The sequence below is a fragment of the Myotis nattereri genome (genome assembly GCF_964212035.1).
Source record: "Myotis nattereri genome assembly, chromosome: 2".
Lineage (NCBI taxonomy): Eukaryota > Metazoa > Chordata > Mammalia > Chiroptera > Vespertilionidae > Myotis > Myotis nattereri.
This window is the reverse complement of record NC_138076.1, coordinates 194,475,713-194,490,220: the sequence shown is the minus strand read 5'-3', so window position 1 is coordinate 194,490,220 and position 14,508 is coordinate 194,475,713.

Genomic DNA, 14,508 nt, shown 5'->3' with positions numbered 1-14,508 from the left:
GCACACTCATGAATTCTGTATACTTATGAGCAGAATTGCCGGTTTATAAAAACTTACAATGTATAGATTTAGCCACATGTAATTTTTTAGGTTTCTCTCCATAGAGCACTTTTATTCAGAAATTAAATCATTCTGGTATTTGGCAGTATGGAACACTTCAACCTATCCTTGAAGATTTGAACTGGTCTTTTCTTCCTGTTCATCATATCTTTGTCTTTTGGGGATTTTATCAGTTTCTGGAGCTTTTTTTTTTTTTTTCCCATTTTAAACAAGAAGTTTATTTAAACAACAAGACACTTGACTTGAAGGAAAAACTAGGATCCATTTTTTTTTTTTTGGTAACTTATCCCTATTTAAGGATAAATTACCCTACATGTAACAGCTACATACAAAAACAGTTATAAAATTGTCTTTGATTTTAAAATAATAAATGAAAAACATTAAAATTCTCCAATCAAACAAGGTACACAAGGATTTTTATGTTGTTCTTTTTTGATTAAACAGTGAGAGCAAAATAACTTCCTGGAATATAAAGATAAGAGCTGGATGAGCATGCCAGAATGTGTTTTCACAGAACCAGTGTTTACCCTCCACCCATCTCCATTTGATGTCAAGCAAAACATAGCATTGACCATTTAGTTTTTTAAAAATGCAAATGCTTGTGCACATTCATCAGTTACTGTATGTACAATAAAGGAACGGGGAAGAGGAAAATGAAAGAATAGAGAAAACTATACTAGTATGTAGTAGTCAGATGTGTTGAAACCAAATTGCAGTTTCCTAACTGAGAATGTCTTCTTGGTCTGGAGGACGGAGTCCTGGAGTACAGGAGCAGGTTCCCTTTTTAGGAGACACCGCCTGTCTGCTGCTGGCACACACCAGTTGTGTTTTTACCCTCCGTTTCCCACTGTGCAGGTGTGCTCTTTCTTTTCTTTCTTTTTTTTTGTTAGTCCTTATTCGAGGATATTTTTCCATTAATTTTTTTTTTTGAGAGAAAGTAGAAGGGAGGGGGAGAGACAGAGAGAGAAACATTGATGTGAGAGAGACACAGCGATTGGTTGCCCCCCACATGTGGCCCTGGCACATGCCCAACCAGGGCCAGGGATCGAGCCTGCAACAGAGGTACTCGCCCTTGACCAGAACTGATCCGGGACCCTTCAGTCGCTGGGCCAAGGCTCTATCCATTGAGCCATACCGGCTAGGGCAGGTGTGTCTGTTTCATTGAATCAAATCAAAATCTGATCTGCCTCATTGACAAACCCTGTCGTTCACAATAGGTTTTCATTAGTTTACTAAGTGGTATAAGCCTCTTAATCTTAAAGTGTACCAAAGAACCATCCTGCCCCGCCACCTTCAAAATAATATGATCGTTGTTCTCAGTCTAACTCCTTCCTTGGGTTTTTCGTTGGTCTCGGCCAGGGCTGGGGTCTCCTCAGCTGCCACTTCACAGAAGAGGTGTCAGGTCCGCACCAAAGGCGGACACAGGCGGCACCAGAGGCAGCGCCGGTGGAGGAGGGAGAGGGCCCTGCACCCTGTGCCAGGTCCTCAGGGCGTTTTTGTTGTTGTTAATCCTCACCTGAGGATACTTTTCCGTTGATTTTTTTAGGGAGAGTGGAAGAGAGAGGGAAAGACAGAGAGAAACACTGATGCGAGAGAAACTGCAGGAGGCCGCCCATTGTCTTCACTGTCAGAGAAGTGCAAACAAGGATCCCTGAACGCTGGTGAACCTTGAACCCATGGCAAGGGCCTGAGTTATGCACCGATTGTCTAGTCCAGACAGTGGGGACTCAAGCTATTTCCTGACCAAATAGTCTCAGAGTATCCTTCTAATATTTACTGACCTTTAAGATAGTCTGTCTGTTACTGCAATTACCTGCCTAAGGGCTTTATGTGTAACCAAAGTTGAATAAAAGGCTGGCGAGGTCTGGGCACCGGTGGAAGTCCTTCCCCTTGAGTTGGACTTGCCCGCCTGGCCCCCCAATATTTCCAAATTATCTCTTGTCTCTTCTGTTTCATTTGTGTGCGGCTCCTCTTCCAGATCCTGAACCCTGAACCACGCAGGATGTGGGGGAACACATCCACAGAAACACATTGATTGGTTGCCTCTTGCATGTGCCCTGACCACAGCCCAACCAGGGAGGAGCCTGCAACCGAGGTACGTGCCCTTGACCAGAATCAAACCCAGGACCCTTCGGTCCGTAGTCCGAAGCTCTATCCGCTGAGCCAAACAGGCTAGGGCCTCAAGGTATTTATTTATTTTAATATATTCTATTGATTTTTTTACAGAGAGGAAGGGAGAGGGATAGAGAGTTAGAAACATCGATGAGAGAGAAACATCGATCAGCTGCCTCCTGCACACCCCCTACTGGGGATGTGCCCAAAACCAAGGTACATGCCCTTGACTGGAATCGAACTTGGGACCCCTCAGTCTGCAGGCTGACGCTCTATCCACTGAGCCAAACTAGTTAGGGCCCTCAAAGTTTTTATTAGTGTTTCTCTGTGGTTCTCAGTAAGCTCTTCAAGCCTGGCCAGTGTTTCTCAGTGGTTGAGCATCAACCTGTAAACCATAGTTTAATTCCTGATCAGGGCACATGCCCGGATTGCATGCAGGAGGCAGCCAATCAATGATTCTCTCTCAGCATTGATGTTTCTGTCTCTCTATCATTCTCTCCTCCTTTTTTTATATATATATAATATATATATATATATATATATATATATATATATATATATATTCTTTTCTTTTTTAAAGAAGAAGCTCTTCTATTTCTTCCATAAGCCACCACTATCCACTTGCTAGGCCACAATGAAACAGCGAGCTTCATTCCTTTATTAATAAAATATCCTTAACATCCTAAACACATTCTTCTCAACATGCACGGACTGTTTTAGGCTTGATTGTTCCCTGTCTGTGTAATATAAAGGATGCAACTGGCAATACTGAAGAACTTGCAACTCTTCCAGCTTATTACCATATTAAGGTAAGCATTCGTGGCTCAGAGGAGGAATCCCAGCCTCATGATGTGGCTTTGAAACAGCAAATCAAGCTGAGATCAGCAGAGTGAAGGATGGGGTGGTGATGAACGGAGGAAGACTATGATGTCTTTATGAACACACTCCTGAAGTGCGTGGTACCTTAGCACGGGACTGCTGTCTGCTGTCTGCTGTCTGCAATAGCAACACTAAAGCCAAGGCCTTTCTCTGAGGTCCTAGTCTCCTAAAACCAAATCAGGAAAAGTGCTGCAGTCTCCCTGGACTTTACATTCGATTGCTACAGTACAAGCAAACATATTTTGTTTTCTTTTACGGTGCTGGGATCTGAATCCCTGTAGAACATACTGGGCTTTATTAAATACAGAGCTACACTGCCACCATGAGCAAGGGGAGGGAGGGATGGTCATAAGGGTATTTGCTACCTTCAGACCAGGGCCTTGTATACCTAGTTTGGAAACAAAAGCAGTTGGGCATTTTCCTCCTAGAAGATACCAGGTTCATGATATTCTGGAAGACAGCCCTTCGGCCAGTAATTCTTTTCAATAGCTCTGAATGGATTTTGCTGCCTTTTCCTCCAGAGCAGTGGTTCTCAACCTGTGGGTCGCGACCCTTTGGGGGTCGAACGACCCTTTCACAGGGGTCGCCTAAGACCATCGGAAAACACATATACAATTACATATTGTTTTTGTGATTAATCACTATGCTTTATGTTCAATTTGTAACAATGAAAATACATCCTGCATATCAGATATTTACATTACGATTCATAACAGTAGCAAAATTACAGTTATGAAGTAGCAACGAAAATAATTTTATGGTTGGGGGTCACCACAGCATGAGGAACTGTATTAAAGGGCCGCGGCATTAGGAAGGTTGAAAACCACTGCTCCAGATACAGCCTCACCAACAGTTTGCACGTTTTTGAGGTTAAGGTGGTTTCTAAAATTCTTTTTTTTTTTTTTTTTTAAATATATTTTATTGATTTTTTACAGAGAGAAAGGGAGAGAGATAGAGAGTTAGAAACATCGATGAGAGAGAAACATCGATCAGCTGCCTCCTGCACATCTCCTACTGGGGATGTGCCCGCAACCCAGGTACATGCCCTTGACCGGAATCGAACCTGGGACCTCTCAGTCCGCAGGCCGACGCTCTATCCACTGAGCCAAACCGGTTTCGGCGGTTTCTAAAATTCTTATGCCATCTGTGGCTGGTTGGGAAATCCTTCCACCCAAAGGCTATCTTCTCTGGCAGGAGGTTTGAACTGTGACTTGAGACCAAGAGCTTTTCTTTTCCCTCCTTTTTTAAAAATTATTATTTTTTTCGCCACATACTGCCATTGTTAGTGACAGATTTCTGGCTCATTTCTTCCAGGCATAAATTTAGTGCTCTTTCAGTCTTCATTAAAGAGTGATCAGGGGACCCTTTCCCCCTCCCCATGTGGGAGTCTGTACTTGTTCAATAAATTTCCACCTTTGCTTACACACACAAAAAAGGGTTATCACATGAACTTTGCTGTCACTGGAGTAGTTATAGGAGAACTTGATAACTTGCTTCACAAATGGGTTGAATTTTGATTACATGTGTGGATTTCCTGAGGTATTTATGTGCCACATGGACGCCAGCATACCACCCTTCGTAAGTCAGCTCGTTGTTTCCAGCATGGAGAGGGATTGCGGTAAATGTGGTTGGAATGCGGTCAGATGGTACTGTTATTCCGAGAGAAGGCATCTTAAAACACTAACAGCGGTTCTCAACCTGTGGGTCGCGACCCCTTTAGGGGTCGCCTAAGACCATCCTGCATATCAGATATTTACATTACGATTCATAACAGTAGCAACATTACAGTTATGAAGTAGCAACGAAAATAATTTTATGGTTGGGTCACAACATGAGGAACTGTATTTAAAGGGCCAGAAGGTTGAGAACCACTGCTAGAATCTTGTTTTAAAAACCAAGCACTAGAATCACAGTCAGCTTCACAAGATACACACACTGAAAGGCCCAGAATGGTGCCAAGAGAGCATAGTCCAGCCCACCATCTCACCCCGCCACGAACGGTGGCGGCGACCTCTGCCCTGTCTAATGAGTACTGCTGAGTTCACATTAAATGTCTACGATCTCATTGAAACCTCACAACAAAGCTATCCCAATTTTTACAGATTCGGCAACGGAGACTCGGAAAGGTGAAACGACAAGCCATTCTGCAAAACCCAAGGGCGGTGACCAGCTGGGGACGCCGGAAAATGTCAGCCGCGCCCGGGGCTGCGGAAGCCAGTTACGTCACCGCGCGGGCGGGCGGATCACGTGGGCGGGCGGGCTGCGGCCCGAGAGGCTCGCGCGCCCCCCAGCGGCCGCGGCCGGTGCTGGGGCCTCCTCTCAACCCGCTTCTCCCGCGGGCCGCGCTGGAGCCGGGAGCCCTTACCCGGGGGCCCTGCCCTGGACCGCCGCTTCCGCCCGGCCAACCTCCTTCCGGCGCCAGCGTTCGCGTCTGGAAGGTTCTGTCCCGGAACAAAGGCCCCAGGGCGGGAGCGAGGCCTCTGCGCCGGCGGACGTGCAGCGGAAGTGGAGGGGAGTGGAAGGGACCAGTGCTTCCTTACACGCCGAGGGCTCCTCTCCTCCATCCTTTCTCTTTGCGCCCCCGCCCCCCTCTCCTTTCAGCTCTGTCTGGGGACCGTCCGCGGGAGAGGACCTTTTTTTCCCCTGGAGGCGGGAGGCTGCAAGTGGGGACGCGGGTTAGGTTAGACACTGCGGGAGAAAGAGCGCACCCACTGCCAACAGCGAGTGCCCCTGCCACTCCTCCCTAACCAGTCATCTGTCTACTTCCCTTTTGTTTATCCTTGATAATTTTTTAAAATATATTTTTGTTATTGATTTTGGAGAGGAAGGGAGAGGGAGAGAGAGAGAAACCTCAATGATGAGAGAGAAGCATTGATGAGCTGCCTCCTGCAGGCCCCACATGGGGGACTGAGCCCTGACTGGCCCTCTAGCCCTGACCTCCTGGTTCACAGGTCCACACCCAACCACTGAGCCAGTCGGCTGGACTATCCTTGCTGATTTTTAAAACACTGCCTCAACTGTTAGTTTTCCTTCCACCTTTATAGCCTTCAGGACCTCTGCTACTTTCTAGTGAATCCTGACTGGGGATGTCTCCCTGGTTTGTCCTTTGTTCACTCCTCATCAGTGGTTCTCAAAGTGGAGGGAGGAAGTAAGTGTATTTCATCTATAAGGGCAAATCCAAAATTGAGGGGAGGGTGCCTTTGATTACTTTTGTAATCCTCACTGAGGATATATTTTTACTGATTTTAGAGAGAAAGGGAGAAAGAATGAGAAACATCGATCGGTTGCCTCCCATACGCCATCTGATCCGGATCAAACCAGAAACCTAGCCCTAGCCAGTTTGGCTCAGTGGATAGAGCATCCGCCTGTGGACTGAAGGTTCCAGGTTTGATTCTGGTCAAGGGCATATGCCCATGTTGTGGCTCAATCCCCAATGCCAATCAATGATTCTCTCTCATCATTGATGTTTCTATCTCCCTCTCCCTTCCTCTCTGAAATCAATAAAAGTATCTGTATATATATAAAAGCCTAAGTGACCATTATGACCGGCCAACCGGTCACTATGACGATGCACTGACCACAGGGGGCAGACGCTCAATGCAGGAGCTGCCCTCTGGTGGTCAGAGCGCCCCCACAGTCAACCTCCCGTGGCCGGCCAACCTCCTGCCGTCCCTCCCCCCAGCCGGCCCTAGTTAGCCCTGATCATCAGCCAGGCCGAGGGACCCCACCCGAGCACGGATTCGTGCACCAGGCCTCTAGTATACATATAAAGACAAATTGTGTTGACTGCTATCAAGGAAAAGCATGAAACTGTAAGAGGGGATTCTATTTGGACTGATATCAGGAGAGGCCCGAGGAGGTCCCGATGAACCTGAGCTCTGGAGGCCGAGCAGAAGTCAGTTGAGTCTCACACAGAAGAGTGTAAGTGAAAGCCCTGAACAGGGAGGGAGCTCGGTGGTGGGAGGAACTGAACAGGGGGCTGTGTGGCTTAAGCCCAATAGCAAAGGCCGCTAAAGACCTTGCCAGGCTTTGCATGTAGGCCGTGGTGATGAGCAGGTATTTTATCCTAAGAGCAATAGGAAAACCTGAGGGGTTTAACATAGAGGCTTCTCTTTACAATTGAAAAAGCTCACTATGGCTGCTCATGGAAGACAATTGGATGAGAGAGAAAGTAGAATCAGGAAGACGACTTGGGAGGCTACTGTAGTAGTTCCAGGGAGTGGTGATAGTAGTTTGGGCCAGAGAGGTGTGTCAGAAGAAGGAGAGAAGTAGATGGATTCAAGATACATTTGGAGGTGGAACAGATCACACTTGGTGGTAGATTCAATGGGGGCCAGCGGGTGAAGGTGTCACTGAGGAAGAAAAAATGACAAGGATGACCCAGGTTTCTGGTTTGAACATCTGAATGGTAATACAGGGAATGCTGAAAAAAAGCAGGTAGGGGAAAAGATACAGAATTTGTTTTTAGATATGATAAGTTTGAGATGTCTGTGAGTCTTAGAAGCAGAAAAGTCGGTTAGCTGTAGAAGCCTTGGACTGAGATGTTTTATTGATTTCAGAGAGGAAGGGAGAGCGAGAGAGAGGTAGAAACATCAGTGATGAGATAGAATCATCAATTGATCCCGAAACCCGAGCATGTGCCCCGACCAAGAATTGAACAGTGACCTCCTGGTTCATTGGCTGATGCTCAAGCACTGAGCCACGCCGGCCGGCTGGCTGGCAGTTTAGTTTCTTCTGAGGCCTCTGTCCTTAGCTTGCAGATGGCTACCGTCTTGTGTCCTCAACGTCTTTTTCTTCATGCATGATCACCCATGTCCAAATTTTCCCTTCTTTTTTTTTTTTAAATATATTTTATTGATTTTTTTACAGAGAGGAAGGGAGAGGGATAGAGAGTTAGAAACATCGATGAGAGAGAAACATCGATCAGCTGCCTCCTGCGCATCTCCCACTGGGGATGTGCCCGCAACCCAGGTACATGCCCTTGACCGGAATCGAACCTGGGACCCTTCAGTCTGCAGGCCGACGCTCTATCCACTGAGCCAAACCGGTTTTGGCCAAATTTTCCCTTCTTATTCTGATACCAGTCAGATTGGATTTGGGCCCACTTGATCAGCCTAATTTTAACTTAATCGTCTTTCTGAGGTATTCCAGGTGGGGGTTAGAGCTTCAACGTATGGATTTGGGGCAGACACAATTCAGTCCATAATAATTTTACTATTTAAGCTCTTTAAGTTATTTACCTCTATTTTATCTGTATGGTCATGTATGAAAATACCATATTAAGAATTGCTAGCTTGAAATCAGCCACCATAGTAATATTTACACCAGAGAAATAAGCAAATGCTAAAAAAATCAGGGCTTTTGTTCTCCCTGGAGGGAGCCTGTTGTTAAACATTTACTAGCACATCACAGCTATTGATGTTATTTAGTCTTCAGCGTATAATTTGAATGTGAAAAATGGGAAATGTGTACACACACACCTTTGTTGAAGTGCTGCAAACTATGGCTGGTAGAGATGCAAAGAAAGTAACAGGTGTTATCAGGATGTTTTCCATTGAGTCACAGAAATGCTAACCAAATGGTATTAAAACATTTATTATTTCACATAAAAATAAATCCCAGGGTAACTGAGGCTTCTGAAAAAGAAGGTTCCTTGATCCTATGATATAGCAGCAAAAAGGAACTCTCCCTGTCTGAATGTGACTGCTTTCAATTGGGTCCCTCATTGCTACCCGCAGCCATCACAGGACGTGAGAAGACAGCCATTGGAGAAGGAAGTACTGTGGCTTGCAGTTCTGGAAGGCATGGTGGGGCAAAATGATCAGTCCTCTTGAGGCTCAGCTCTAGCCCCCGTCTCCAGTAGTATATTGGACACCTCCATATGGATGTTCCACTACCATCGCAGTCTCAGTAAGTTCCAAAGATAGGGATCATCTTCTGCAGCTCTAAGTTCAAACGTCTCCCTTCCTTTCACTGCCCAAACTACACTGAGTGGCCAGATTATTATGACCACCCAGATTATTATGACCACCCCATCAGTACTTCATTGACACTTCCAAAAATACTGAATATTGGAAACTTCCTAAGCAAATACTCTCAAGGTTTTATTATTATTATTATTTGCATAACTAATTCACTTCATTGTACTGATGATTGGGGCCAGCGCCAGGCACTGGCAGCGGGTGCGAGTGGCGGCTCCAACGCTGACCATACAGATAAATAGAGGTGTGAGTGGGGCCGATGCTGGCAGCAGGTGCAAGTGCCCAGCGGGACTGCGGTGCACAGAAGCAAAGAATTTTCAGTAACCACCAGAGGCTTGCCCCGATGACAGTGACTGGTGCCCCCCCTTGGTCTGGCGCCCCTGCTCACCTGCTCCGCTCCACCATCCCGCTGCGGCCGAGGCCTGCCATGTTCCGTGCTCTGCCACCTGCTGCTGATGCCCGCCATGTTCTGCGTGTGACCCCTGGTGGTCAGCACACGTCATAGTGACTGGTTGTTCAGTTGTTCTGCTGTTTGGTCTATTTGCATATTAGGGTTTATATATATAGACTAGAGGCCTGGTGCATGAAATTTGTGCATGGGTAGGGTCCCTAGACCTGGGTGGCAATCAGGGCCAATCGGGGCCTTCTGGCTGCTGGCTGGGGCCTTCCTTTGTTCCATGCTGCCCCCTGGTGGTCAGTGCACTTCATAGCAAGCAATCGAACTCCCAGTCTCCCAGTTGAACTCCCAAGGGGACACTTTGCATAATAGCCTTTTATATATATAGATATACAGAAAAAATCAATAGCTAAGACAGTGTGGTACTAAAGCAGAAATAGCCAGACATATATAGATCAATGGAAAATAATAGTTCAGAAATTGTATATATAATGATATATAATGATAAAGATGGCATTTCAAATCAATAGGGAAGGATGGGATTGATCAATGAGTGGTGTTGGGAAAATTGGCTCCCTTTTTGGGAAAATGTTAGATCCCTACCTCACACTATACACAAAAATTATTTCAGATGAATTTATTTTTTTTTTAAAATATACTTTATTGATTCTCTTCACAGAGAGGAAGGGAGAGAGACAGAGAGTTAGAAACATCGATGAGAGAGAAACATCGATCAGCTGCCCCCCGCACATCCCCCACTGGGGATGCGCCCGCAACCCAGGCACACGCCCCTGACCGGAACCGAACCCGGGACCCCCCAGTCTGCAGGCCGATGCTCCATCCACTGAGCCAAACCGGCCCCGGCTCAGATGAATTTAAAACTAAAAACCATACAATGAAATATTGTTCAGCAATTAAAAGAGATGAAATACTGCCCTAACCGGTTTGGCTCAGTAGATAGAACGTCAGCCTGCGGACTAAAGGGTCCCAGGTTCGGTCAGGGACATGTGCCTTGGTTGCGGGCATGTGCCCAGTGGGGGGTGTGCAGGAGACGGCTGATCGATGTTTCTCTCTCATCAATATTTCTGACTCTCTGTCCCTCTCCCTTCCTCTCTGTAAAAAAATCAATACAATATATTTAAAAAAAAAGAGAGATGAAATACTGATATGAACTACAACCTAGATGAATCTTGAGACATGCCAAGTGAAAGAAGCCAGTCATAAAGAACCACGTGTTGTACGATTTCATTTACATAAAGTATAAAAAATAGTCAAATCAATGGAGACAGAAAGGGGATCAGTGGTTGCCAGGAGCAGGAGTGGGAGGATTGGAATGTGATGGGTAAGGCGTAGAGGGCTTCTTTTTGGGGTAATGAAAACTTTCTAAATTTAATTGTGGTGATGGTTGCACAACACTAAACATATTAAAAGCCATTTTAAATGGGTGGATTTTATGGTATGTTAGTTATATATTAATAAAGCTTTTAAAAACAATTCTATGAGGGAGAAAAAAGGGAAGAATGAATATTAGATAGGCAAGAGGCAGTTTCTGCCACAGTTAATATCCAAATCAAAAAAGTAACAAATTGATTTAAAAAATTAATGGCATAGCAGGAACATGAAAAAGGATCTGAAAAGGCAATTTGTAAAATAAATATAAACAAATACATGTACACATAAAAAGAAACAACCTCAGCAATAATAAAAAATGCAAACTTGCCCTAGCCAGTTTGGTTCAGTGGATAGAGCGTCGGCCTGCAGACTGAAGGGTGGTAGGTTCAATTCTGGTCAAGGGCATGTACCTCAGTTGCAGGCTCAATCCCCAGTGGGAGTTGTGCAGGAGGCAGCTGATCAATGATTTTCTCTCATCATTGATGTTTCTATCTCTCCCTCTCCCTTCCTCTCTGAAATCAATAAAAAGTATATATTAAAAAATAAATAAGCCGAAACCGGTTTGGCTCAGCGGATAGAGCGTCGGCCTGCGGACTGAAAGGTCCCAGGTTCGATTCCGGTCAAGGGCATGTACCTGGGTTGCGGGCACATCCCCAGTAGGAGATGTGCAGGAGGCAGCTGATCGATGTTTCTCTCTCATCGATGTTTCTAACTCTCTATCTCTCTCCCTTCCTCTCTGTAAAAAATCAATAAAATATATTTTTAAAAAAAAAAAATAAAAAAATAAAAAAAATAAATAAAACAGTGACATATCTATTTTTCAACCTATTATGATTGGCAAAGTTAAGTACATACCCTCTGAACCAGAAATTGTACCCTCTAAGACTGTATCCCATGTTACTCGAAGTGTGTTCTGTGGACAAGCAGCACTGGCATCACTTTCAGGGTCAGAATCCACATTTTAATCTGATACTCAGGCAATTCCTATGCACATTACAATTTAGGAAGTACTGTTACAGAGTACTTATGCAGAATAGTAAGGCTATATCTATGAGGATTTTTTGTTACAGCATTGTTTATAATATAGATAATTTTTAGAGTTAATATCCATCAATAGGGAACAGTTTAATAATTACTGTATATCCATAGAATGGAAGACTAGACAACTATAAAAAAGAAAGAGGTAGATATATGTTTATTGACATGAAAGATGTCCAGAACATATTATTAAATGACAATAACCCAGTTGATGAATGGTATGTATGATTGATACAACTTTTGTTTTTAAAAAATCTTTAATACATTAACTTTATTTAAAAATGAGAGTGGTGCTGAGAGAGATCATGGACTTTTATATTCCTCTTATACACTTCTCTATTATTTAATTTTAATTTTAACTAATTATTACTTTTATAATCCAAGGAGATTCTATTTAAACCAGCTACTAGGGAAGGAGGATGGAGTGTCTAGCTCTCATTACACAGTGCTGATTCAGTCTTTGCCAATGAAACACAAAACAACACCCCAATGATTCCTCACAGCTTTCAGGATAAAGTCTTCATTCCTTAGCGTGCTCGGCTCTGTTTGCTGCTCCTACCTCACCCCTTAAGTGCACCTACCATTCCAGCCAGCAGAACTACCTGCTTTCCTTGCACAGCCTTTGAGCTCTTACTTTTCCAGGCCTTACCAAAGGTGCTTCCTCTGTCTGGACTTTTTGCACTGAATATATGATACTAGTGGCCCGGTGCATGAAATTTGTGCGGGGGGGGGGGGGGCGTCCCTCAGCCCGACCTGCACCCTCTCTAATCTGGGACCCCTCAGGGGATGTCCGACTGCTGGCAGTTTCACATCCCTCTCGCAATCTGGGACCACTGGCTCCTAACCACTCACCTGCCTGCCTGCCTGATTGCCCCTAACCACTCTGCCTGCCGGCCTGATTGCCCCCAACTGCCCCCCCTTCTGGCATGATCACCCCTATCTGCCCCCAACCCCGCTGGCCTGCTCGCCCCCAACTGCCCTCCCCCACCGGCCTGATTGCCCCCAACTGCCCCCCCCCCTTGCCGGCTTGCTCACCCACAACTGGCCCCCCTGCTGGCCTCTGCCCTGGCCCTGCCACCATGGCTTTGTCCTTACGTCAGGAAGGTCTCCAGGTCTAATTAGCATATTACCCTTTTATTTGTATAGACTTACGAGTACACATGTACTATAAAATGATCCCCTGGCCGAAACCGGTTTGGCTCGGTGGATAGAGCATCGGCCTGCGGACTGAAAGGTCCCAGGTTCGATTCCGGTCAAGGGCATGTACCTGGGTTGCGGGCACATCCCCAGTGGGGGATGTGCAGGAGGCAGCTGATCAATGTTTCTCTCTCATCGATGTTTCTAACTTTCTATCTCTCTCCCTTCCTCTCTGTGAAAAATCAATAAAATATATTTAAAAAATAAAAATAAAAAAAAATAAAATGATCCCCTGGCACTCAGTAAAAGCTCTGTATGTGTTGGGTATCATTATTATGACATCTGTTTCATTGTATTGAAATACCTGTTTACTTAATCTTGTCACTGGACTGGAACGGACCCTGTTTTACTGTCCTTAAGGGACCCTGTTTTACTGTCCTTAAGTCCCCGGTAGGCACATCCTGGCACAGAGTGCTTAACAAACGTATGTTAAAACAGACTTGTCTGTTAACTATATGACCCAAGCTGGACAGGGCAGGAGGTAACATTTCCTGGTTCCCAGCCCACCACATCTTCCGTCAGACCACTTTACTGTCTGTAATGCACGATTGCACAATTAATCACATAATAGCTTACTTTGTTCCCTAATTGTTTTATTTATATTAGATTCCACAAGATTAGTAACACCCTCCCCCCTTTCCCCAGGCAGGAATTGTGTCATAAATATTAACCTCCCTGGGTCTTGGTTTCCTCTTCTTTCAAATATCTCTCTCACAGGACTGGTGTGGGGATTAAATATCACTTGTAAAGGCACCTCACACAATGTCTGGCACCAAATATTTGTTGCAACTCAACCTCTCTCTTTTCATCTCCTTCAACAAGTCACACAGGCCTGAGTGCCTGGGTTTGGCGGTATCAGTTCTCATTGATTATTTATGTAACAGCGTTGTGTGAGGAGTATTTTAGTGGGCACATGTTGGATTTTCTCCCCAAAAGGTGTGCATCAAACTAGTCCAGGATATGAGGAGGAGTAAAATGCTCCCACACTGGCTTAACAATCTGAACAGCACCGTAGGGTAGATTAGACTCGTACTCAGTCCCTGGCAGTTGGTATAGTTAAGCCGATTCTACAGACGAGAAAGTGGAGTCTTGGTAAATTGCAGATCTGTCAAGACTCCAACTCAGGTCTCTAGGATACTTTGGGCCTGGGCTTCTTCCACTCCAAAGGTCCGCCTGAAAATAACGAATGGACGGGACCTGTAGGGGTGGGGTTAGGTGGGGGTGGGGGAACGAGACCACGTACCTTGGTATTTTATTCCCTCTTTACCCGCCTTTTGTGTTTCTTTTGAATTCACAGTACTTTGCATTGAGGATGTCCGGTCCCTTTAAGGTCTCAGGTGACGTAATGGGCAGCCCCGACCCTCCCCCTACCGCTGCACAGTTTTAAGTCCCGCCCCCTCCCCCCCTCCCCCCAATTAACGCTCCTCATCCGGGTTCCTGGGTTTGAGAAAG